Source organism: Hylobates moloch, unplaced genomic scaffold (genome assembly GCF_009828535.3).
Source record: "Hylobates moloch isolate HMO894 unplaced genomic scaffold, HMol_V3 SCAFFOLD_20, whole genome shotgun sequence".
In the NCBI taxonomy this organism is placed as follows: domain Eukaryota; kingdom Metazoa; phylum Chordata; class Mammalia; order Primates; family Hylobatidae; genus Hylobates; species Hylobates moloch.
Window position 1 is genome coordinate 945323 of NW_026652295.1, and position 25703 is coordinate 971025.

At 42.5% G+C, this 25703-nt stretch overlaps 1 long non-coding RNA gene across 1 annotated transcript in view; it reads right to left on the reverse strand.

Annotated features, from left to right (window-relative positions):
• The window catches only part of LOC116459922 (uncharacterized), a 175473-nt gene that overhangs the window by 41251 nt on the left and 108519 nt on the right, over positions 1 to 25703 (reverse strand). Inside the window, exon 2 of the long non-coding RNA XR_009211368.1 lies at positions 22598 to 22729. This is a non-coding gene — a long non-coding RNA (uncharacterized LOC116459922). The remainder of the gene's footprint in view (positions 1 to 22597; positions 22730 to 25703) is intronic.

Below are 25703 nucleotides of genomic sequence, written 5' to 3' on the forward strand. Positions count from 1 at the left end.
TACTTTTGTGGGCTCCTGGTAGAAAATAGGAAAACCAGTCTTGTCCCTCTGGATAAGTATCTCTATTATTATCATCGTCATTTGGAGGAATTTTAAAAACTTGCTGTGTTTTGCAAAAGGGTGCAAGCTGCCAAATGCCCTGCACGAGATGGAGGGTTGCTCTGCCAGCACTGTCAGTTTTTCTCGTTGACTTTGGCAGAAAGGTCCATTTCGGCAGGGAAGAATCAGCACGTCAGCTGAGACATGTGATCTGTTCTCAGCGTCACTGCTAGTGCCAACTCGCAGGAAATTAGGCGCCTAACTTATTAATAGTGATGAATCCATTAGAGTTGACAGGCGCCTGGCTGTGCTGCCGCGGATTAACTGTGAATGGTCAGAAGCACTGTTGCTGAACAAGCGCAGAGTCAGATAATTAGAGGACCTGCCACTTCTCTCCAGGCTTTTCCAAAATGCGGAGTTTAGGAATTGAATAGACAAAGATGCATACAGTGTTTGAGATTAATGATCTGAGCTAAAATTAGAAATATTTATGGCTTGGCACAAAACCTTAAGTTACTGTAAAAACAGAACATTAAAAAAAAAAACCCGTTTACAACTTGGCATAATTGGACTCCCCCGTTTTGTTTGAAACACTTTCCCTTAATGGCATGTGGTATTCGACAGAAAATGCCAGAATTCCACCCCTGGGCTGGTCCGTCTGTTGGCAGCATGCCCACCTGCTTTGAAATCTAGTTAATTGAAATTACCACACAAATACCTGAATGATTTTGAAAAGTCATTAATGTGTTTCAAGCCATATGCATACACTTAACAAAGATAAGGTCACCACTTTAACAGGACACAAACATGCCTTGAGATGGGGGTAAGAACTGGGTCTGTGGAGATGCTTACAAGTAGGTGTATAAGCGGGGGCACCAAATGCCCTCTTGTTTGATAAACACAAAGCAACTCAGAACCTGGCTGAGCGAGACACTAAGTTTTGTCTGCAATGCAGTGTGGCATTTTTTGATTACCTTAAATAATATGACTTTCTTTATCTACAGCAAACAGGGTCTTATTTATTTATTTATTTATTTTGAGACGGAGTCTCACTCTGTCGCCCAGGCTGGAGTGCAGTGGCGCGATCTTGGCTCACTGCAAGCTCCGCCTCCCGGGTTCACGCCATTCTCCTGCCTCAGCCTCCCAAGTAACTGGGACTACAGGCACCCGCCACCGCGCCCGGCTAATTTTTTGTATTTTTAGTAGAGACAGGTTTCACTGTGTTAGCCAGGATGGTCCCAATCCTCTGACCTCGTGATCCGCCCACCTCGGCCTCCCAAAGTGCTGGGATTACAGGCATGAGCCACCGCGCCTGGCCAGCAAACAGGATTTTAAAAAATAGCTTAGGGCTGTGTATAATCAAGTGAATTGCAAAAATCCTTCAGAGTGATATTACCTAATTGCAGCATCTTCAACTCTAATGAACCCCCCAATGGTCTGTTTTAAATCCTGGTATCACTCATTCTCAGTATATTCAGAAATTTGAGATTATAGAATTTGTAACATAGGAGAGTAATTCGTCTAAAGGATACAGAACTGGAAACAAGTTTTACGTTGCAGAATTGTGTGTAAACTTTAGCTCTAGTAGTCAAGTGTCCTGTTTTAGCTCAGTTCTAGGAGACTTTGGAAACAGCCAGCAAAGGGGGAAGTGAAGGATAAAATGACTTCTTTAAGATCTATGACCATGTAGACTGAATACATCCCCAGATTTGAAAAGAATATTGTTGTTATTTGAAGGAGTCGGAAATGACCCGAGTTAGAAAGGAGGTGGGCCGGGCTCAGTGGGTCACACCTGTAATCCCAGCACTTTGGGAGGCCGAGGCAGGGGGTTCACCTCAGCTCAGAAGTTCGAGACTAGCCTGACCAACATGGACAAACTCCGTCTCTATTAAAAATACAAAATTAGTTGGGCGTGGTGGCACATGCCTGTAATCCCAGCTACTCGGGAGGCTGAGGCAGGAGAATCTCTTGAACCCAGGAGGCAGAGGTTGTGGCGAGCCGAGGTCACACCATTGCACTTCAGCCTGGGCAACAAGAACAAAACTCTGAGAAAACAAAACAAAACAAAACAAAACAAAACAAAACAAAACAAAACAAAAGAAGGAAGGAAGGAGGTATTTGGAATCAGAAAATATATTTTTCAAAACACCGAACAGCTAAATAGCCATTGTTCTTCTGTTGTACTATAAATTCCAAAATGCTGCCAAGCTGCACTTTTTTTACACCATTGATTGGATGATGACCTAAAATAAAAAATTTTGTCAGGTCTTTTCCACTGCTTAACTGTCCACCTCCCTAAACTACATTATTCTGTTAGGTGGTCTCATCACGCCCTGAATTTCTGTCCTTTTTGTATATAGCTCCCACTTGTGATTCTGTACTAAATGCAGATCTTGCATTCCTAGAGCTTCATGCGGGCAGGGCCTGTGTCTGCATTTTTCACCAACATATCCCACCTTGTACGGTAAGTATTTGTTGAAGAAATGAATGACATCTCTTAAAGACACAGAACACCAAACCAACAGAAGCTCCTTCCTTAACCAGTCGCTTCCATCCGCCTCACCTATAATGAGAAATGCTTAGAGCTGATGCTGCAGTTTGGACAGGTGAATGATGAAGATTGTGGATGGGCCTTATTTCCAATTGCTAATAGTAAAAGTAAATACAAGAATATTTAGCACCCAACAAAGTAAAGTTTCCAACAAAGATTAACAGGCCTGCTCAAAAGCAGGAAAACATAATTATTAATAGAATAAATAATCCATTAATTGAAACCAACCCAGAACTGACATATATTAGAATCGGCAAAGATATTAAGACAGTTATTATAATCGTGTTCTAAATGTTCCAAAATTAATTTTAAAAATCAATGAAAGGTATAAAAGTCCAAACTGAACTTCTACAGACAAAAAATACAGTTTTGCTAGCTATAATGTAATGACACATGAGACATGGCAAGAGAAAAGATTTGTTACTTGATGATGTGGCAATATAAATTGTTCAGATGTTAGGCACACAGAAAACAGAAACAAAAAAAATTGAAAAGAGTATCACTGGACTTTGGGACCACTTTAAGTTGCCTAATATATGTATACTTGGAGTCTCTAGACAGAAAAATATTTGAGGAAAAAATGGTTAAAACGTTTCCAAATTTGGTGAGAGCTATAAATCCACAGATCTAAGGAACTCAATCAACACTAACCACAAGAAATATAAAGAAAACCACACCAGGGCATATTGTAATCAAAATGCTCAAGCCAGTGCTAAAGAGAGGATCTTAAGAGCAGCCAGCGAAACAGACACATTACATACCAAGTAGCATAGATAAGGATAATATCAGAATTCTCATTGAAAAAATGCAAGGAAGAAGATAGCGAAGGAACACTTTAAAGTACAGAAAGAAAACAATAGTCAATCTAGAATTCTACACCTAGCCAAAAAAAATATATTTTAGAAGTCAAGGTGAAATAAAGATGTTTTCAGACATACAGAAGCCGAAAGACTTCCTTACCAGAAGGAATGTTCACCAAAGTCCTTCAGACAGAGGGAAAGTGGCACCTGATCAAAACAGGGACCTGCAGAAAGAAGCACAGAGCACTGGAAATGGCAGCTACATGGGCAAATGGATGAGATCTTTTCATTATTTAAGTTCGTGTAAAAGATAATTGACAATCTAAATGAAAATAATTCCACTATATTTTGGATTTATAATATATGTAAAACAATGGCAAAATAAAAGCCAGGAGAGAAGTAATGGAAGTAAATTGTTGTTAGGTTCTTATACCACACAGGAAGTGATATAATATCACTTGAAGGTAAACTATGATAAGTTAAGATGTATGCTATGAATTCTAAAGCAACCACTAAAATAACAAAGCAGTTAGAACTAATAAACCAAAAACAAAGATAAAAATGAAACATAAATAACAATCTAAAAAAGACAGAAAAAGAAGGGAAAGTGAAGAAAGATCAGTAGGAAACAAATAGTAAGATGACAGATGTAAATCTAACCAAGTTAAGTACATTAAAAGTAAGTCTCTATGTAGCCCTATTAAAAGGCAGATATTGTCAGACTAGAAAAGAGAACATGGCAAAACTATATGCAGGCTATAAGAACTTTAAAATCAAGACAAAAGTGGGTTAAAAGTAAAAAGATAGAAAAAGATGGCCATGCTAACATTAGCCAAAAAAAGCTAGAATTACTCTTTTAATAGTACACAAAGTAGACATTAAAGCTAAGAATATTTCCAGGTAGAATTAAGGTCATTTTGTAATGACAGAGGAGTTGATCAGTCAGAAGGACTTAATCTTAAAGGTGTATCCCCTTAATAAATACATGAAGAAAAACTACATGAAGCAAAAAAAAAAAAAAAAATGAAACTGAGATGAAAAACAGGGAAATTTATAATGACAGAGATTTCAAAAACCTCTTCATAATTGGCAAAAAAAATCAGATAGCATCAAAAATATAGAATATTTGAACAACACTATCAACCAACCTGACCTAATCGAAATTAACAAATCATTCCATCCAACAATAGCAGAATACGCATTCTTCTCAAGTATTAGTTTGGTGCAAAAGTATTTGTGATTATTGCCATTGAGAGTAATGGCATGGGCTGGGTGCAGTGGCCCATGCCTGTAATCCCAGCACTTTGGGAGGCCAAGGTGGGTGAATCACCGGAGGGCAGGAGTTTGAGATCAGCCTGGCCAACATGGAGAAACCCTGTCTCTACCAAAAATACAAAATTAGCAGGGCATGGTGGCACACACCTGTAATCCCAGCTACTTGGGAGGCTGAGGCAGGAGATCGCTTGAACCCAGGAGGCAGCAGTTGCAGTGAGCCGAGATCATGCCATTGCACTCCAGCCTGGGCAACAAGAGCAAAACTCCGTCCCTGCCGAAAACAAGAAAGTAATAGCAAAACCTCAATTACTTTTGCACCAACCTAATACATACAGCACATTTACCAAGATAAGCCATATTTTGGGCCACAATACAGATCTCAATGCATTTCAAGTTAAACAAAGTGTGTTCTCTCACCCCCATGCAATTAAATTAAAAATGAGTAATAAAAGATAACTGGAAAATTTTCAAACATTTAGAAACTAAATGACACATGGGTCAAAGAGGAAATTAAAAGGGGAATTACAAAATGTGTTGAATTACAAAGTAAGTTATAATGGAAACACAGCATGTCTGAATTTGCATGGTGCTGCTACCGCGGAACTTAAGGCGTAGGCATATGGCCCATACATAGGTATGTGGCCCTCTGTTACAGACTTTCTTCACAAAGCAGCTGCAGCCAGCTTCCGTCAGCATTGAAGACTGAACTCACAAGCAAAGAAGCCTAATCCCTGACATGGGACACACCTAAATCCTGTGTGTGCTCATTCTTTCCTTTTGCATGTGTCAGTGATTAGTCCTTTTTAAAAACTTTTTATTTCCATGAATCTATCTGTGGGGAGAAAAAAAGAAAATGTGTTTGTTACAGGAAGATGTTTATAAGAGGAGTAGAAGGAAAAATTCAAAGGGCTTGGTGCGTGCAGGTTAATCTGGTGGGGATCATGCCAGTTGAAGGCTCTAAGTATTCAATCACCGTCCCTGCAGAGCTTGGGAGCCTGGCAGACACCAGCTGTGGTGCTGAGGGCACGGGCATGCACGTCAGGAGCCTGGGCTCCCATCTGGTCCTTGAGGGTAGCTCCGTATCTGCATTGAACAAGGCACGTCATCTCCCACCTTGCTCACAGCACCAAGAGGACAGATGCATTAGACCAGAGATGCCTTATGCCGGTGTTTTTCAAGCTACATCCATTAACACATTTGTCTCCTAACTTTTTAAATTGTATGTCCTTACAGTAAAAGTTTTCAGAATCTACTCCCAGGAGATGTATATTTATGTATTTATAAACAACATACAGTCATTCGCTGCATAACATTTCGGTCAGGGAGGGATGGTGGTCCCATAAGATTATAATGGAGCTGAAAAGTTCCTATTGCCTAGCCACAGCCATCGTAACATCGCAGCACAATGCATTACTCACATGGTTGTGCTAATGATGGTGTAAACAAACCTACTGCACTGCCAGTCCTATAACAGTATAGCACGTACAATCATGGACAGTACATAATACTAGATAATGATGATAATAAACAACTATATTACTGGCTTACATATTTGCTATACTGCATGTTTTATCATTACTTGACAGTATACTTCTTCTGCTTGTTAAAAAAAAAAAAGCTAACTGTGAAACAGCCTCAGGTAGGTCCTTCAGGAGGGGTTCCAGAAGAAGGCACTGTTATTAGAGGAGATGACAGCCCCCTGCGTGTCATTGTCCCCAAAGACCATCTAGTGAGACAAGATGTGGAAGTGGAAGATCCTGATGTTGATGATCCTGACCCTGTGTAGGCCCAGGCTAATGTGTGTGTTTGTGTCTTAGTTTTTAACAAACAATTTTAAAAAGCAAAAAAATAAAAAAATTTCAAATAGGAAAACAGCTTGTAGAATCAGGATCTAAAGAAAGAAAATACTTTTGTACAAGTGTACAATGTGTGTGCATTTTAAGCTAAGCACTATTATAAATGAGTCAAAAAGTTAAAAAAATTAAAGTGTATAAGGTCAAAAAGTTACAGTAAGCTAAGGCTTATGTATTTATTTATTTATTTTCTTTTGAGACGTAGTTTCGCTCTTGTTGTCCAGGCTGGAGTGCAATGGCGCGATCTCAGCTCACTGCAACCTCCGCCTCCCAGGTTCAAGCAATTCTCCCGCCTCAGCCTCCCGAGGCTAATTTATTATTAAAGACAATTTTAAAAAATAAATGTAGTGTAGCCTAAGTGTGCAGTGTTTATAAAGTCTGCAGTACTGCACAGTCCTGCCCTAGGCCTTCACATTCACTCACCACTCACTCACCCAGAGCAACCTCCAGTCCAGCAAGCTCCACTCACGGTAAGGGCCCTGACCTGGTATCATATTTTAAGTCTTTTAAACCTTTCCTATGTTCTCATGCACAAAGCCTTACTGTTGTGCTCCGATTTTCTCCAGTGTTCAGTACAGCAGCCTGCTGTCCAGGTTTGTAGCCTAGGAGCCATATGCTGTACCACAGAGTCTAGGTGTGTAGCAGACGCTACCATCCAGGTTTGTGTAAGTGCACGCTATGCTGTTTGCACAATCATGAAATCACCTGATCACGCATGTCTTTTTTTTTTTTTTTGAGACAGAGCCTCCCTCTGTCACCCAGGCTGGAGAGCAGTGGCTCTATCTCGGCTCACTGCAAGCTCCGCCTCCTGGGTTCACGCCATTCTCCTGCCTCAGCCTCCCAAGTAGCTGGTACCACAGGCGCCCGCCACCATGCCTGGCTAATTTTTTGTATTTTTAGTAGAGACGGGGTTTCACCATGTTAGCCAGGATGGTCTCGATCTCCTGACCTCATGATCCACCCGCCTCGGCCTCCCAAAGTGCTGAGATCACAGGCGTGAGCCACCGCACCCGGCCTAATTTTTTGTATTTTTAGTAGAGACAGGGTTTCACCATGTTGGCCAGGATGGTCTTGATCTCCTGATCCTGTGATCCACCCACCTCAGCCTTCCAAAGTGCTGGGATTACAGGCATGAGCCACTGTGTCCGGCCCTGATCACGCATGTCTCAGAACATACCCCAGTGGTTAAGCGAGGCATGACTGTGTATGTGTCTGTTCTACCATGTCAATATGTCACATACATTGTAAAAAGTCACAAAAATGTTTTCTTTAAAGATGAGATACAAACAGGTAGACTTTCTCGCTTTCTTCCCACATGCCCCTTAACAACTTGCCTATTCCATGGAGTCCCAGGCTCAAACCAGACCCCTAAGTCTGTCCTGGCCAGAGTAAATGGTGGGTCCTGGAGAAGGGGGCTCCCAGCCACCACACACCAGCTCTCCTCTCTTCTGCTGTGTATATTAGAGGCCCATTGACTAATTTTGACAACCATCAAACCAGGTTTTTTTTTCTCTAAGTTTCTTTTTTTGCTCAAAGAACCGATATTCCTCATTACATTTCCCACTATATAAAATGTTAGGCATTCCTCCTACTGGAAATTAATTTTAACAAGGGAGAGTATAAATGTGTTTTCAATCTGTGGGAATATTTTAGATATTACAGTTGAAACCCACATGTAGCAAACTGTACTACCAGTACAAATATTTCCTGACCAAAGAAATGTGTCAAGCTTCTTTCATCTTTGTTTTGTTTGGTTCTTTTGTGAGCAACGTCATCATCACACTCCCCCATGAAGTGAAACGAGGCACGTGGCCATTCTCATGAAAAAAAGGAAAGCATTTTTTTCCTCAACTAAACTTAGACTAAGCGAGGCCCACTGTAAAAAAGCATTGCTTTACACATCAAAAGTATCTTAAGGAAAACACACAAAGAGACAATGAATTCCCAAAGTACGATTTTTAATGATCGTCCAATAAACAGCTGTTTGTGGCAAAAGTGACTGTGAACCTGGTGGTCCAACCAGAGGGCTCCTGGAAGTCAGGGGAGCCGTGCTCCTGTTAAATCATGCATTGATCAAAGGAAGGAAGGAAAACAGTGTGCTTCCAAGCTGTGTCCCCCAGACGAGAAAACGGTAGTGAACCTGGCTGCACTTCGGCACCCCCAGAAGGAGGCGGCACTGACCGCCTGGCAGGTCTCCTGACCTTTGGGGGCTTTTATGTTTGTATGCTTTTGTTCCAAGTTCCCAAAGGAAATTCAGGAGGCACCACAACAAAACTCCTGTTTCCTGACGCTGCAATCTAGCCCTTGAAGTGAGGTCCTCTCAGAGCCAGCTTGCCATCAAGTGCCATTCTGGGAAGAAAAAGAGTGGTTTTCTCCTAAAATCAGGGTCGAGTGACCTCTTGAGATACAGCAGAGCCTCACATTGACTCATAAAAGTGTTTTCAAGAGTGTCTTTCCATCCTCTTCCCCAGGAAGTCCCGGTCGGAGCCTCCCTAACATTACTGCCTACCCACTAGGGCTGGAAAGAGTTAACGTGAGGCGTGCCATGGAGATGGGGCATCAACTCAAAGTGTAATTATCCTTACATATTAGATTGCAGCCTGAACATGCTTACCCCATCATTAAGAGCCTTGTAAAGATAACTAATGCTTTTTTGTTGTTCTGCCCCACATCTCCCTGCCTGCTTTTTAGAAGTGGCCCGGCAGAGCCCCAGGCTCCCAGGGGCTTGATGGAAGCTATGGAAGAGCAGTTCAGCTCCTCTAAGGTAGCAAATCTTACAGACTTCAGGGGACAGCGATCCATGGCCCACGGCTGCTGCAGGCAAAGTCTCTTCTTTTCTGCAGGGACCCTTCTCTCTCAAGACCGATTGAGTACATCAGAGGAGGAGACTGAAAGCCCCACAGATGCGTGCAAAATGGGTTCCTTCTGGCTTGCCATGCCTAGAAAGAAGCAGCCAGGTACCCTGGAGGCAGCAGCCAAAAAACAGGAGCCACGGACCAAAAGAGCAGCTGGGCATCTCCCCACGAGGGCAGAAGAGAACAGGCAGGTCCACCCTCAGCCACGGGCCAGGGGAGGGAACAGCAGGCATCCCCTAGCTACAGAGAGAGAGCCAGAGAGACAGAGAGACAGGCAGAGACAGAGAGATAGACAGAGACAGAAGGACAGAGACAGAGACCCAGAGCCAGAGATAGGCAGAGACAGAGGGAGGGACACAGAGAGACAGAGACAGAGAGACAGACAGAGATGGAGATAGAGACAGAGAGGGACAGAGACAGAGACAGAGATAGAGACATAGAGAGACAGAGAGGGATAGAGATAGAGATAGAAGGAGACAGAGGTGCAGAGAAAGACAGAGACATAGGAACAAAGATAGAGACAGAGAGATGGAAAGAGAGATAGAGAGTGATGGAGACAACTAGATAGAGACAGTGAGATGGGGAGAGAGAGAAGAGAGGAAGAGAGAGACAGAGAGAGAAAAGAGAGACAGGGAGAGACAGAGAGAGAGGGAAGAAAAAGACAAAGGGGGACGGAAACACAAAAAGATGGAGAGAGAGGGGAGAGACAGACAGAGCAGGGGAGGCGTGGGTTCTTTCCAGCCATCTCCGCCCCCGCACAGCCCTTTTCTTCTACAAAACGATGATCTCTCCTCACATCCCACAGGCCCGCCACCCTCTTCTTCATGGATGGGACCACCCGTTTCTCCTGACTGGAAAGGAAAGGCGGTGCAGCTTTTGTTGGTGGTGAAGTGGCACCCAGGATCAGAAAACAGAACGGCGGTCCTGGGGGGGGATGGTGCCTGTGACGTGGCAGGGCCCGTGTACTCTAGCCCATGGCCCTGCTGCTGGGCCCTGCAGGGGCTGCACGTTTGCCTGTGACGAGGACCCCCGAGGCCACTCACAGAGCAGGCCTCCCCCATCCCCGCCAGGGCTCCTGCATCCTCATACAGCACGTCAGGGACTGAGACATGGTGACAAGGATTCTTCCCACACAGTGTGATTATAAACGGTCTCATCCTCTTGTCCTTCCTCAGGAGACCCGGCCGCACTGAAAGCCTTGGTGACAAAGAAGCAAGTCAGCCACCACAGCCACTCCAGCAGTGGGGTGACCCCTCTGGAGTCCCTCCCTGCCATGGCCCCGCAGGGCCCTTTCAGGCCAGTGTGCCTCTGTGGTGACAGGCAGGAGAGGCATTAAGACACCTGGGCTATCCCTGTCACTACCCAAATCTTCATTAGCAGAGAATAACTCCAGGGGAAGCTGTCAGAGTTGGCTGAGCAGCTAGGTGAGACCAAAGGGTGCAATTTCTTGGTGAAGAAAAACTCCCCAAATGTACCAACAGATGAAGGTCACCAGCAGTGCCCTGCCCATCGGGAGAGCTCCTCTGGGTGGGGCCAGGGCCTACTCACCACGGTGTATCCCACTTGGACCCGGGACAGCGGCAAGGTGCAGTTAATACTTTTTGCCTTACTGAGCCGAAGAGGCCTCTGCAGGCACATGGAACTTTATCCCAGGAGCCATCTCCATCCTCATTCGAACTTTTATGAAAGCACTTAAAGTGTCCAAGGTGCTGGACACCAACTTCCATAGGGCACCACCTGCCTCAGGCAATGCAGCACGACTTCAGCGTGGCTAGACCCTCTTCTAGGGTCTGTTGGCTGGTGTACTTTATTTAAGAGGTTCATATTCAGAAGGTAATTAATACCACAGAAAAAAAAAAAATAGCAGGCAAACTCTCAAAGTGACCCCAGGAGCAGGAGATGAGTGTGACCAATTCAGTATCCCATCTGTTTCTGCATTTGAGGGAGACAGTAATGGGCAGCATCTCTAAAAGTTCAAGTCCATACATGTCTCTGTCCCTGCTGATTCCAGGAGGCTCACATTTGCAGGGAATATTAGTAAGACAATGGATCAGCCCCCATCAAAGCCTGAAAAACTAGTGTATTAGTTGATTCTCGCATTGCTACAAAGAAACTCCTGAGACTGGGTAATTTGTAAAGAAAAGAGGTTTATAATTGGCTCATGGCTCTGCAGGCTGTACAGGAAGCATGGCAGCTTCTGCTTCTGGGGAGCCTCAGGGAGCTTTGACCCGTGGCAGAAGGCAAAGCAGGAGCAGATGTGTCACATGACAGGAACGGGACCAAGAGGGAGGTGGGGAGATGCCACACACTTTAAAACAACCGGATCTCATGAGAACTCAGCACCGCAACAACGGCACCATGAAAAACTGCGCCCATGATCCAGTCACCTCCCACCAGACCTCACCTCCAGCACCGGGGATTGCATTTCAACATGAGATTTGGGTGGGGACACAGAATCAAACCATGTCAACTAGAAGAAGAGTGACAGCAGATCTAAACAGTGGAGTGACCCCTCGCAGCTCCCAACCTTCCTCAGCACAGGCAGAGAGATGACAGTCACCCGCATTGCAAATACCAACATTTTAAAACTCTCAATAAAAAGTTTGTTTAAATTTTAGAAGCCTACTTTTTACCATAAAATGTGTACATAGGATCTGTGACTCAGTCCTCATCCCTCCATTGGTCGTTCTTTTCTTCAGTTTCTCCTGGCCTCAGTTCTGATTATGAAGGAGGCTCCCGGCCAGAGGCAAAGCCGCTGTTCCCTGGCAGTGACAGCCTGGCCCAGAAAGGTGGTTTCAGGGAGTTCAGGGCATGAGGTGAGAATTATTTTTGGTGGTACAACAATTAGTACTTTTCCATTCACATGTTTATGAGGTTTGTCTGTGAATGATGAACATTCCTGAGACAGATATTTATTGAGAATCTATGACCTGCAACAGACTACCTTGTTGTATTTTGGCTTTTAGTTAAGATGCTAGTTAATTATATATGTGTCAGGGGTTGACAGACGCTTTCTGTAAAGTGCCAAATAGGAAATATTTTAGGCTTCTGGGGCCATGAGGTCTCCATATCAACTGCCAACCTCCTCCCATGTAGCCCAAAGGCAGCCATGAAAATTATTGAACAAAAACAGGCAGTAGGCTAGATTTTCGCTCACCCCTGAGCTATAGAAACATCAGGTTGCTCCTTCAGCAACCTGCGCTATTGAACTACAAATCTAGAAAGAAGAGGAGGAAGGCAATATAAACCTCTGAGCAGCCACAGTAGATACCAACAGGTTTGTAAAGCCAAACTGCACACTTGACACATGGACTAGCATAGTCTGAAGACCATGGTCCCAAGCAACTGACACTTTTTAAATGTTGTTATAGGCTGCGTGTTGTTGTTCTACCTGCTTTTATAAAGGAAGTTTTATTGGCCCAGCCATGCCCATTGCTTACCTATTGTATTGTCTGTGGCCACTTTCCTGCTACAGGAAAAGCTGGCAAAGCTGGGTGACTCGAACAAGGACCCCATGGCTTGCAGAGCCTTAAATATTTGCTACCTGGCCTTTTAGAGAAAACGTTTGCCACCTCTGTCTTAGACTATCATTCTGAGAGCAGATTTAGTAAAGCCTGTCCTAGGACATGGTTGTGGGCCCTACCTCTCCGGCAATATATTTAATAAAGGACCCACAGTCTGAGTATGTTTATAAACATAAAAGTCCCAGAAGAAAAACAAACATGGATCTCATAATTGAAAATGAAGTCAATTAAGACAGCTCAAGCAGGTACTCATCAAGAGTTCCATCTTAGACAAATAGGTACTTTAGATATTTGGCATATCGACACGAACTCTCTCAAAGTACTTATTCCAGCTTTATCAACTAATTAGGGCAATTATTATATTTGCTTTGGTAATAGAAATTCTTTATCTCTCTCCAAGTAAATTAAACGCATATGCAAATATTCATTAAATGCCACAATATTTTTTATCTTCTAACCTTTTAAAATGTATCAGATCACTGTTTTAAGGGTGGGGCTCTTTGGAAGAAGCCAGTAAAGGTGAGATCGTTGTACCGCACCAAAAAGACATCTTGATTAGAGATGTTAGTGTTGGTCTAAAACATGAAAATATTAGTTGATGGTGAAATAAAATGCATAGGATATTAATTGGAGTTTGGTGCAATAACAGAATGTAAGGACGACTAGAAACCAAGAAGCAAATCTCACCCTTTCTGAGGCTGAGCAAATTGACGCCAGCTTCCCTTAGCAGCTAGCAGCACGCAACCCGAACTTGTCAATGTGTTTCTGCCTACTTGGGCAGTTCCCATGTCTCTCAATCACAAAAGAAGTAGACGACAGTACATTCTCAAAAGCCAGGAATAAATAATTGCTCAAAAAATTTCAAACAACTTGAATTTAGAACGCCATGACACTAATGTGACCCCTTTTTCGACTGCATCCCTCCAGTCCTCTCTCCCTCCAGACACCTCCACTCAGTCTCCCTCTGCCCTCCCCAAGCACTCTCTTCTCCTTCTCCTTTTTCTCTTTTTTTTCTGACTCCTCTCTTATCTGCCACATCTGTGCTTGCTGTAGACTGTGGATCCCCCTCATCTTGGCATCGTGGAGGTGTGAGTAGGATGGGGGAGGATCTCTCCCCTGCCTGCGTGGAGAACACAGCGTGTGACATCACCGCAGCTATCCAGCTTCCTCAGGGAACACATGCTCTATGGTACCTAAAACTTGTCCCTTTACACAACACAATATGTCCTGCTTTTTCAAAAAATTTATGGATTTATTATGTAAATTTAGGGGGAACAAGAAAAATTGTGTTACATGGATATGTTGTGTAGTGGTGAAGTCTGGGCTTTTAGTGTATCCGTCACCGGAATAGTGAACATTGCACCCATTACATAATTTCTTATCCTTCACTCCCATCCCATCTCCCTCCTTTCTGAGTCTCCAGTGTCTATTATCCCATGCTCTACATCCATGTGTACACATTATTTAGCTCCCACTTGGAAGTGAGAACATGCGGTATTTGACTTTGTTTCTGAGTTATTTTACTTGAGATAATGGCTTCCAGTATCATCCATATTGCTGCAGAAGGCATGATTGCATTCTTTTCCATGTCTGAGTAGTAACCCATGGTGTGTATGAACCACATTTTCTTTATTAAATCATCCATTGATGGACACTTAGGTTGACTTCATGTCTTTGCTATTGACAACAATGCTGCCATAAATATACAAGTGCAGGTATATTTTTGATGTAATGATTTCCTTCCTTTGGGTAGATACCCAGTAGCGGGACTGCTTGATGGAATGGTAGTTCTATTTTTAACATCTCCTGCTGTTTCATCTTAATGCTCTGACTGATGAACGTTCAGCTACATTGACTGTACCCTGCTTAATCAAAGGGATTTGTATTATCATCTAAGGTCATTTGTCTCTTCCTTTAAGGAACTTAAAATCTAATTGAAGAGGCAAAACTAAGGTAAAACATTTGAGAAAGCAGGGAGTATTTGGAAAGCACCAGGGGACAGGGTAAAATGACAGACACGTGCAGCAGTCTACCTCCCTCCAAAGAATGGCTTGATGTTGGCTTATTTTAGCAAGCCCTCAGCCTTTCTGAAGTGCAAGTTCCCGCACAGGGGTTGATAATCCATAGTTCACAGACACTCGGCATGTCTACAGGCCCTCTGAATGTGCATGCATTTGTGTTTCTGTGAGCAGTGCTCAGAGAGGAGGGTTGACAGCTTCCATCACATTCCCTAGGGCCATGCTCACACCTACAGGTGCACACAAACATGCAAAATACGAATCTGCTATAAAGTCTAAGTGTGTTTGAATAAGGAAGACAGGGTGGCAGTTTAGAGAAGCAAGGTTGGTGCATCAGTCACTAGCAAAGAAGGAAAGTTGTGTGCGTGAGGATCAGAGGGAAATTGCTGGCCTGGGTAGAGGGGTTTTCCAGGGAGTGGTGCTGAGTAAGATCACTGAGGATCAGCCTGCAGGAGCCGTGGGAGTTCAAGAGGGTCCCAGGCAGTGTGAGAGGACAGAGACTCAGTAAAGATTTGGAGCAGAAGAAACATCTGCTGAGGACGGGGCTCACTGAGAGAAGAACGTTGGCTTGGTGAGAGCCTCTGGAAAACCCTGCTGTCAGATCAGTCTGGGGAACATTTCCTGCCGATAGCCAAACAAAAAAATGGGAGTGGAACTTTACAGTGTGTCAGAAAACACATAAAAATTTTTAACAAAAAAGCCAAAATGTTTGTTTGACAAATGTATTCAAAGACAGTTTTTGCTAAGGATATGTTAAAGCTGACATTCATCATCATGTCACAGGAACTTCTATTTGTAATAGAACATGATACAGTTATGTGGACATTCAAAGCAAAATTGACAAAAATATAGGCCGGTCGTGTCTTGTTTCCAGAGCATCTCTTGAACATCTTCCAAATATTTAATTCTAGTGTCAGTGTCTTTAACTGTGATGAAGAAAAAACAATTATACTGGACGATGGCAATGGCTCACATGGTGTCCAAGTCTAAGAACGTTTAGCGCCGAAGGAAAATTATTTCGAACAGAGTTAGGTGTTTGAGTTAAAAAAAAAAAAAAAACCAAGTAACCCACTGAAAGATGTTTAAGCACCTGTAACCATCAACACTTATTGAAGTGATGATAATTTTAACCTCAGAAACTTCTTCTACAGCTGTAGAAACATATTCTTCTTTTGAATTAATTTAGGTAAAATTGCAAAAAAGTATTTAGTGGTTTGAAAGATAAGCAAATTTGTCTTTCTTTGCTTTCCTTTTGTCTTTGTCCAAAGACAGGAGATGAAGAGAAAGGAAAAGGCTGAATTAACTACATAATTCATCATCGTATATTTATTTGTTGACCTGGAAGAAAGCCCATTTGAATTTTATTTTAAAGGATTATATCTAACGTTTAGAAATGTGAAACAGATTAAAAGTCCATATGCTGTTTTTATAAAAATAAACATGAGGAAACCATACAGAATATATAAGCTTAGTATTTTTTCCTTAAGTAAAATAATTTAAATGTGTATTGTTTAAATGTGACAGTGGCTCTCCTTCTTGTATGCTTATAGCACAGTGTGCAAAAATATCCCCTCTAAATTTATGATTAATATGTTTAATTAGAAACATTTCTCCTTATAATGACTTGACAAGTATGCACTTCAATTAGTAACCATGCACTCATAAACCAAATTAATATTCTGCTTCCTCATTTAAGTGCAAAATTAATCTGAAAAATGTAATCAAATACGCACTATATTTAAATGTATGGTGTGCTTTCCTTCTTCTTCGTCTCACTCTTCCTCTTCCCCCTCCTTCTATTCCTTCTTCCTCTTAAATGAAAATTGATTTAACTCAATCAAAAGGCTTTAAATCAAATCTACCTAAGATCAGTCATAAGTAAAACTTAAACAAGTTTGTAAACCTTGGCAACAAACCACTTAACAAATTTCTGCACTGGTTCCTAGGGAAGTCTGATGGATAAGATAACCATTTGTCTCAGAAGCCTTTTGTGCTTGGAGGCAAAGTTCTGGCCTAGATAAAACCTAGGAGTGTCTGGGGCTCTATGGCCCTGTGACTCTACAAGCTAAGAAGAATGTCTTCAGACTCTGGAGCCAACCACGTCAAAGTATGAATCCCAGAAAACTTCAATTTGCCATTAAAAAGCAAAGTGAAGCCCTGTTAATTGTAATACTATGTGCAAAGTTCAGAGACTTGAACATTTTCAAAAGACCAATTCTTCTGACTCAAGAAGCAAAATGGGAAGAAAATATCTAGGCTGATTTCAAGCCAAGATTTGCAATGCTGCAACTCTGAGGATATTACAATTGCCTCCAAAAGAAAGTAGTGGGAGCTTCCCTGCTTGAGCTATTTCTGAAAGTGGATTAACCCTGGGGAAAAAATGGCATTGTCCTATGGAGAATGGGTTGGATGAATTCCTAGGTCCTTTTCATGGCCTTACCGTGATTATAATAACCTGGTGGCAAGGCAAAGCCAAAATGGTCCTTGGGCTCCTGCAGGCTGGGAGTCCTTTCTTGAGTAGAAAGAGGAACCCTTTGTCCAGAAGAAAAGCTAGTTGAGTCTAGATATGCCAGTACCATTTGGATGTGACTCCCCACATTCCAGAAGTCCAGGACTGTGAATAAAGCTGGTATCAGGATGCCTCAGCATTGTGTTTCAATTATTGAGGAATTACATTCTCTTGACAAAAACTAACAGATCCTTTTCTACCAAAATAATGAGTCTCAAATGTTGGTATAGATCAAAATTACCTATGCATCTGCAAAATAGTAACCATAATAACAGCATCTAGATTTTGCTGAGCAGTTAATCTATTGAAAAGCATTGCTTAAAGTTCATTATTTTAATTTCTCTGCAATATAATAAGACCTAAGCTGTGGTGACGAGCTGGTAAATACTTAATAATTCGCTCTAAAAACCCCAAGTCCCTTATTCCTAGCATTTGCCAGTTTCTGTGGTGTAAATACTCCTGCTATAGAATATTTGAAGCTAAGAATGGAAAATTACTGAACCAGAGTAGAAAAGAGATACCCACAACTGGCTCTCTTATCCCCATTTTACTGATGAAGAAAAGGCACTAACAAATTCCAGACCTTCTGAGTCAGAATTCTCCAGCAGTAAAACCTGGACATGAGCATTTTGACTCCACCAATTCTGCTGGTGGTTCTGATGTTCCCCCACATAAATAAATCTGCTGGGGTCCACCACATTAACTCAAGGACAAAGAGAACCAGGGCTCAACATGTGTGTTTGTGTTCTTGGCTAATTGACATATCCTGTGGAGAGGGTTTGGACCCTACGAACGAAAAATAGAAGTCTAACCAACTGAATGGTCCCCAAGCAACTGAATGGACCCCCCTCTTGGCCAAAGGGACCCCAAAGAAACCTGAAAAACTAGCTCAGGCCATAATGGGAGGTGGGGGAGTCAGACATCCCTTATTGTACATACCCTCCTCCGTTTGGCGTTTAGACAAAACTGATCAGCATTATAATTCAAATAGAGACCTTAAGACACACAGAACAGATTCTTTGTAGCAATAAGACACGAAATTCCAACCTGACTCTTGTAGAGCATCACATGACAGATAACAGACACTGAAGAAAATAAAAGCGTTTTACCCCCAAATCTATTTCTTTGACATTTAGCTCTGTAAACTTGACTCTTGTGAGGGAAATTTGCATGCTGTAGATAATCTCCTTCTCTTACTACGTCTTTTGTAGAGAGTCTGACATCTTTTAGGGTTAGATCAGAGACATTCCTAATGTATTCTCAAGCTTGCTACCTGAATGCTTCATCTACATGTCAAGAATCTTGCCTTATGATATGATGTGGCTGTGTCCCCACCCAAATCTCATCTTGAATTCTACTTCCCATAAATCCCCACATGTCATGGGAGGGACCCAGTGGGAGATAATTGAATCATGGGGGCAGTCACCCCCATGCTGCTATTCTTGTGATGTAAGTGAGTTCTCATGAGATCTGATGGTTTTATAAGGGGCTTTTCCTCCCTTTACTTGGCACTTCTCCTTCCTGCCATCATGCGAATAAGGACACGTTTGCCTCCCCTTTCACTATGATTGTAAGCTTCCTGAGGCCTCCCCAGCCATGTGGAACTGAGTCAATTAAACCTCTTTCATTTATAAATTACCTAGTCTTGAGCAGTTCTTTATAAAAGTGTGAGAATGGACTAATACAGTAAATTGGTACCAGGTAGTGGGGTGCAGCTATAAAGATACCCCAAAGTGTGGAAGCAACTTTGGAAATGGGTAACAGGCAGAGGTTAAAACAGTATGAAGGGCTCAGAAGAACACAGAAAGATGTGGGAAAGTTTGTAACTTCCTAGAGACTTGTTGAATGGCTTTGACCAAAATGCTAATAGTGATGTGGACAATGAAATCCAGGCTGAGGTGGTTTCAGATGGAGGTGAGAAACTTCTTGGGAAATGGAGAAAAGGTTTGCCAAAGAGACTGGTGCATTTTGCCCCTTCCCTAGGGATCCGTGGAACTTTGAACTTGAGAGAGATGATTCAGGTTATCTGGCAAAATAAATTTCTAAGCAGCAAAGCATGGAACAGAGCATAAAAGTTTGGAAAATTTGCAGCCTGATGATGTGATAGAAAAGAAAAACCCATTTTCTGGGAAGAAATTCAAGCCAGCTGCAGAAATTTGCATAAGTAATGAGGAGCCAAATGTTAATCACCAAGACAACAGGGGAAATGCCTCCAGGGCATGTCAGAGACCTTCACAGCAGCCCCTCCCATCACAGGCCTGGAGGCCTAGGAGAGAAAAATGGTTTTGTGGTCTGGGACCGGAGCCCCCTTACTCTATGCAGTCTCAGGACATGGTACCCTGCATCCCAGCTGCTTCAGCTCCAGTCGTGGCTAAAAGGGGCCAAGGTACAGCTCAAGCTGTTGCTTCAGAGGGTTCAAGCCCCAAGCCTTGGCAGCTTACATGTGGTCTTGGGCCTGTGGGTGCACAGAAGTCAAGAATTGAGGTTTAGGAACCTCCACCTAGATTTCAGAGGATGTATGGAAACACTTGGATGTCCAGGCAAAAGTTTGCTGCAGTGGCAGAGCCCTTATAGAGAACCTCTTCTAGGGCAGTATGGAAGGGAAAGAACCTCTTCTAGGGCAGTATGAGCCCCCCCATACAGAGTCCCCACTGTTAGAGCCCCTGTTAGAGCCCCCCCAACAGAATCCCCACCGGGGCACTGCCTAGTGTAGTCGTGAGGAGAGGGCCACCGTCCTCCACACCCCAGAATGGTAGATCCACCGACAGCTTGCACCATGCATCTGGAAAAACTGCAGACACTCAATGCCAGCCTGTGAAAGCAGCCAGGAAGGGGGCTGTACCCTGCAAAGCCACAGAGGCAGAGCTGCCCAAGGCCATCAGAGCCCACCTCCTGTATCAGTGTGACCTGGATATGAGACATGGCATCAAAGGAGATCATTTTGGAACTCTAAGGTTTAATGACTTCCATATTGGATTTTGGACTTGCATGGGGCCTGTAGCCCCTTTGTTTTGGCCAATTTCTCCCATTTGGAATGGGAGCATTTATCCAATGCCTGTACCCCCATTATATCTAGGAAGTAACTAACTTGTTTTTAATTTTACTGGCTAGTAGGCAGAAATAACTTGCTTTGTCTCAGATGAGACTTTGGACTTGGACTTTTGGATTAATGCTGGAATGAGTTAAGACTTTGGGGGACTGTTGGGAAGGCATGATTGTGTTTTGAAATGTGAGGATGTGAGATTTGGGAGGAACCAGGGGCAGCCCCTGGTCAGAATGATATGGTTTGGCTGTGTCCGCACCCAAATTTCATCTTAAATTGTAGTTCCCATAATCCCCACCTGTCAAGGGAGGGACCCAGTGGGAAGAATTGAATCATGGTGGTTCTTTGACTCCAACACATGGCTGCTCTTCTTATGATAGTGAGTGAGTTCTCACAAGATCTGATGGTTTTATAAGGGGCTTTTCCCTCTTTTGCCTGGCACTTATCTTTCCTGCCAATATGTGAAGAAGGAGTATTTGCTTCCCATTCTGCTGTGATTGGAAGTTTCCTGAGACCTCCCTAGCCATGCAAAACTGTGAGTAAATCAAACCTCTTTCCTTTATAAATTAGCCAGTCTTGAGAATGTCCTTATAGCAGCATAAGAAGGGACTAAGACTCTTAAGCTCCAGCTTAACTCTTTTAACAAATTGTCAATCAGGAAATCTTTGAATTTGCCTATGACCTGGAAGCCTCTGCTTCAAGATGTCCTGCCTCTCTGGAGTGAACCAATGTACACCTACACATATTGATTTATGTCTTTGCCTGTAACTACTATCTCCCTAACGTGTATAAAACCATGCTGTAACTCAGCCACCTTGGGCACGTGTTCTCAGGACCTCCTGAGGTTGTCACAGGCCATGGTCCTTAACCTTGGCAAAATAAATGTCTAAATTGACTGAGACCTCTCTAAGATAATGACAACCCCAAGAAGAAATTTTAGACCCTCTCATACTAGTGCCCAAAGGAATCAAAACTCCACGTGGGCGACATAGCAAAAATAATATTTTGAAGTCTATCCATTCCTACCCCTCAGCTACCGTGGTTTTGGTGAGAAAACAGAACTAGGCACCCTTGTGGGGTCCTCCACCAATTCTCTCAATCACTTTGAAACTTCTTGGACTCAGGACTTTTCTTACACCCTTAAAAATCCTTAAGGGTCCCACAAAGAGCTTGTGTGTGTGTGCGCGCATGCCTGAGTGTGCATATATACAAAATAAAATAATAAATTCATCACAATTGCCAAAACAAAAATTTAACAAGGTAAGTTGCATTGTTTTTACATTTTTATAAATCTCTTTCATATCTGGCTTAGTATGGGATTTTCACATCAGCTTTGCATCCAGCATTTTGCAAAGTGCACATGTTTTGGTTCAAATATATGAAAAAAAACTCACCTCACATGTATCTAAATATACGGTTGTAAAAGGGGAAGTATTTTCAAGGCCTTTCCAGATAATTGTGGATATTCTTCTTTGATACTATTTTAAAACTTAACAAATGGTAGTTTCTTAAAGATTAGTTGCAAGGTGGAATCTGAAAGCAACCAAGGAACTTTTCATATTCTGTACCTTAAAATCCGTTACCTCTCTTGTATAATTTTGTAATATGGGCCATCTAAAAAATACGGGTCCCCTGCACTATATAGCTCTTACAAATGATGAAAAATGCCATTATTGTACAATACTGTAAAAATGACTTTCATTAACATTATTACTGATCTCATCAGAAAAAATCTTTATGTATTAGGACGCTATAAAGCTAACAGTGATGGATAAAAGCTTTCCAAAATTCTAGTCTTTTCTTCAAAACTCAAAGTTTATCATTGGCAATAAAGATAGTTCTCCTCCTTAAACTAACAGACTCATTTCCTTCATTTTCAAGAAAATATCTGTCACATCCTCAAGTTCAAGTAATCAAAGCTTTTTTGTATGTTGTTCCTTTTTAAAACTTTTATTTTAGGTTCAGGAGTACATGTGCAGGTTTGTTATATAGGTAAATTTCATGTAGCAGGGGTTTGGTGTACAGATTATTTTGTCACCAAAATAATAATATAAGAGTAAGGTAATAAGCACAGTGCCCACAGTTTTTGGATCCTCACCCTCTTACCAGCCTCTACCCTTAAGTACTCACCAGAGTCTGTTGTTCCCTTCTTTGCGTCCATATGTACTCAATGTTTAGCTCACTTGTAAATGAAAACATATTCGGTTTTCTGTTACTGCGTTCGTTTGCTTGGGATAGTGACCTCCAGCTCCATCCATGTTGCTGCAAAGAATATAATCTCGTTTTTGTGGCTGCATAGTATTCCACGGTATATATGTACCACATTTTCTTTATCCAGTCTACCCATTATTTAAAAAGTCAAAAAATAACAGATGCTGGTGAGGTTGTGGAGAAAAGGGAATGCTTGTACACTGCTAGTAGGAATGTAAATTGGTCCAGCCATTGTGGAAAGCAGTTTGCTGATTTCTCAAAGAACTCATAGCAGAATTACCATTTGACCCAGCAATCCCATTATTGGGTATATACTCAAAGGAATATAAATAATTCTACTGTAAAGACACTCTACTATAAAGACACATGCATGCATACATCTTTGTTCTTGCATGTAAAAATGTCACGCCATTCAAACAGCAAGAGTCTTGCTCTCAACTGGGTCCCATGAGAACTTTTTCTGGGGGTGCCCATTGCACACAGGGGGGCAACAGACATGCTTGGCACTGCCTCTGCTTCCCTCACACAAATTGGAAGAGGACCTGTCCTCCAGGGCTGAGAGGAAATGCCATCGATTATTTTTTCTCCTTCATCCGGGACATTCTTAAGTGAAACTCATTTCAATTTGCTTATTTGTTTTCCAAGGGGCATGTGTGGAGAGATACAAAGACCACGCAGGCTGTCGCTGCTGCCAGTTTGGTTCCTGCCAAGACGCCCACAGTTTTGCACACACTGTGTTGGCACCATCAGTGTGATGGCAAAAAGGACAGAGTGTTGCTGGAGTCTGCAGACCACATTTTGAGAACCATAGCCACACAGGCAAAGCCCAGGGTGGTTTTGGTGAGAAAACAGGAACAGGAATGAATACTCAGCCCCGCAGTAGAACCTGTGCTGCAATGGAGGTCGGGAGGCCTCAGTGATGGCTGGCAATTAAACCTGGATAGACCACTTAACTCATGTAGGCCACAGGAAAACTGGAACAAATTAATCTTGCCTCCAAAAGGGAATGCTTTTACACTGCTAGTAGGAATGTAAATTGGTCCAGCCATTGTGGAAAGCAGTTTGCTGATTTCTCAAAGAACTCACAGCAGAATTACCATTTGACCCGGCAATCCCATTATTGGGTACATACTCAAAGGAATGAATCCTTGCCTCCAAACTACCATGGTGAAAATTCAGTGATTTGAGAATCTTATAGCTCAAGTACACTAATCAGCAGGCTGTCTATTTCTGCCCTGCTGGGGTATTTTAGACTCCAAGACCCTCTTAAAAACTGAGAAAGTTTAAACTAAGGATGGTAGTCTACCTCTTACTGTACCTTTTGCAACACAGATGCTGTTTACAGCACAGACCGGCCCCTAACTCAGTCAATAAGGGACCAATCTAATGCTTCATAGCCTCTTTTCTCCCATCTATCAGGTGAGAAAACTAACAATTCCTATGTCCTAGGAATACTGTCATGATTAAATGGGATAATGCATGACGAATGCTTAGCACAATACCTGCCGCTTCAGGAGTGCCCTCTCATTGTTAGCTACTACTGGGCATTTATTAAAGCAACTTTTACCAGCTTCCTACATTTTTTTCGAACGTTATGCAGAAGAGGATTTCACATTTTTCCACCTCCCCACTCTAACAAACAGAAGGAAAATTCCACCTGGAAAAATATGTGCTGATGCCAAGAAATAGAGCTGCATAATAGTGTTTAATGATGCCCAGTATAAACTACCAGACTGTGGGTTATGTAAACTCTGCTAACTTATTAGCAGGAGTGGCAGATAAAGGATCAAGGATGTTTGGTTCTTGTCTGGGACAAGGAAAAAGCCAAGATTTTCAAGTCCAACCATGTCAAACTATAACGATTATATGGGTGAACCTAATTTCCAAAGTAGTAGGCAGTGAGCAGGAAGGAGAAGAAGGGCTGGTGTGAGCAAAGAGGCAAGTGCTCCCAGCCTTCTCACCGTGGGAACATGCGATTCATCCCTGATGAACCTTTTCCCACACAGATAATCACCCTCTTCTCTAAGCATGTTCTAATCTGTGTATATTTGGGTGGACCCTTGACAGACACACACATCTCCAGAAATGGTGTTCACAACAAATGAATAGAAGCATGTTTGTGTCTACAACAGGAGGAAGAACAGAAGGTGGGAATTTATTAATTTATAATAAAATATGTGGGAGATAATCTATCAGTTAGGAAAGCTCTTGGCTCCAAGTGACAAAAAACTCAATTACAGTGGCTTAAAAAGAAAGGCTTATTTTTCAACAACGTAAGTAAGAAGTTTTGATCTAAGCAATTGCTAGTGTTGGTTCAGCAGCTTAATCATGCCAGGTTGCTGCAGCTCTGATCAATACACTCACATTCAAGGCAGAAAGAAGAAGAAAAGACCACACCAGCCATATCTGTCCCTCTACTGGGAGAGAGGCAGCATTCTCAGAGATCCAATAGATTTATGCTTATGTGTAATTGGCTTGAACCATGACATATCTGTCGCTGTGACAAACGTGTCATCCCTACTTATAAGGGAGGCTAGAAAATTAAGTATCTGGGCTTATCTTCTTCCAGAATGACTGGTGTTGTGGGAATGAGTATAATGCAGACAACAACCAGCCCCTGCCACAGACTCCAGGAAAACTTCCATTTTTGTTTTCATCATTGAACACACATTCCTCATGCACAGCCACCAAACTTATGGTGACCTGAGCAGTATATAGTCACAAGGTCACTTTGAGCGTTTACTACCATTAAGTCCCTCTCATTCTCCAGACAACGGGATTATCATTTTCTTCCCCTTGAGGGCTCCTGTTACCACAGGTCCTTGCTTATCAGCAAGGAAGAGACAAGAGCAAAGAAAAAGTGAAACTGGCGTCTCTCACTTTGCCTACTCGCTAGAAATGCTGAGACTTTTGGGGTGGAAGAAATTGAAACAAATGAGTAGTTTAAAATGAGGCTGGAGCTGCATTCATTCAACTACGTTTATTTTGCCTGTTTGACTGAGAAAGAACAACTTGAAGAAAACTG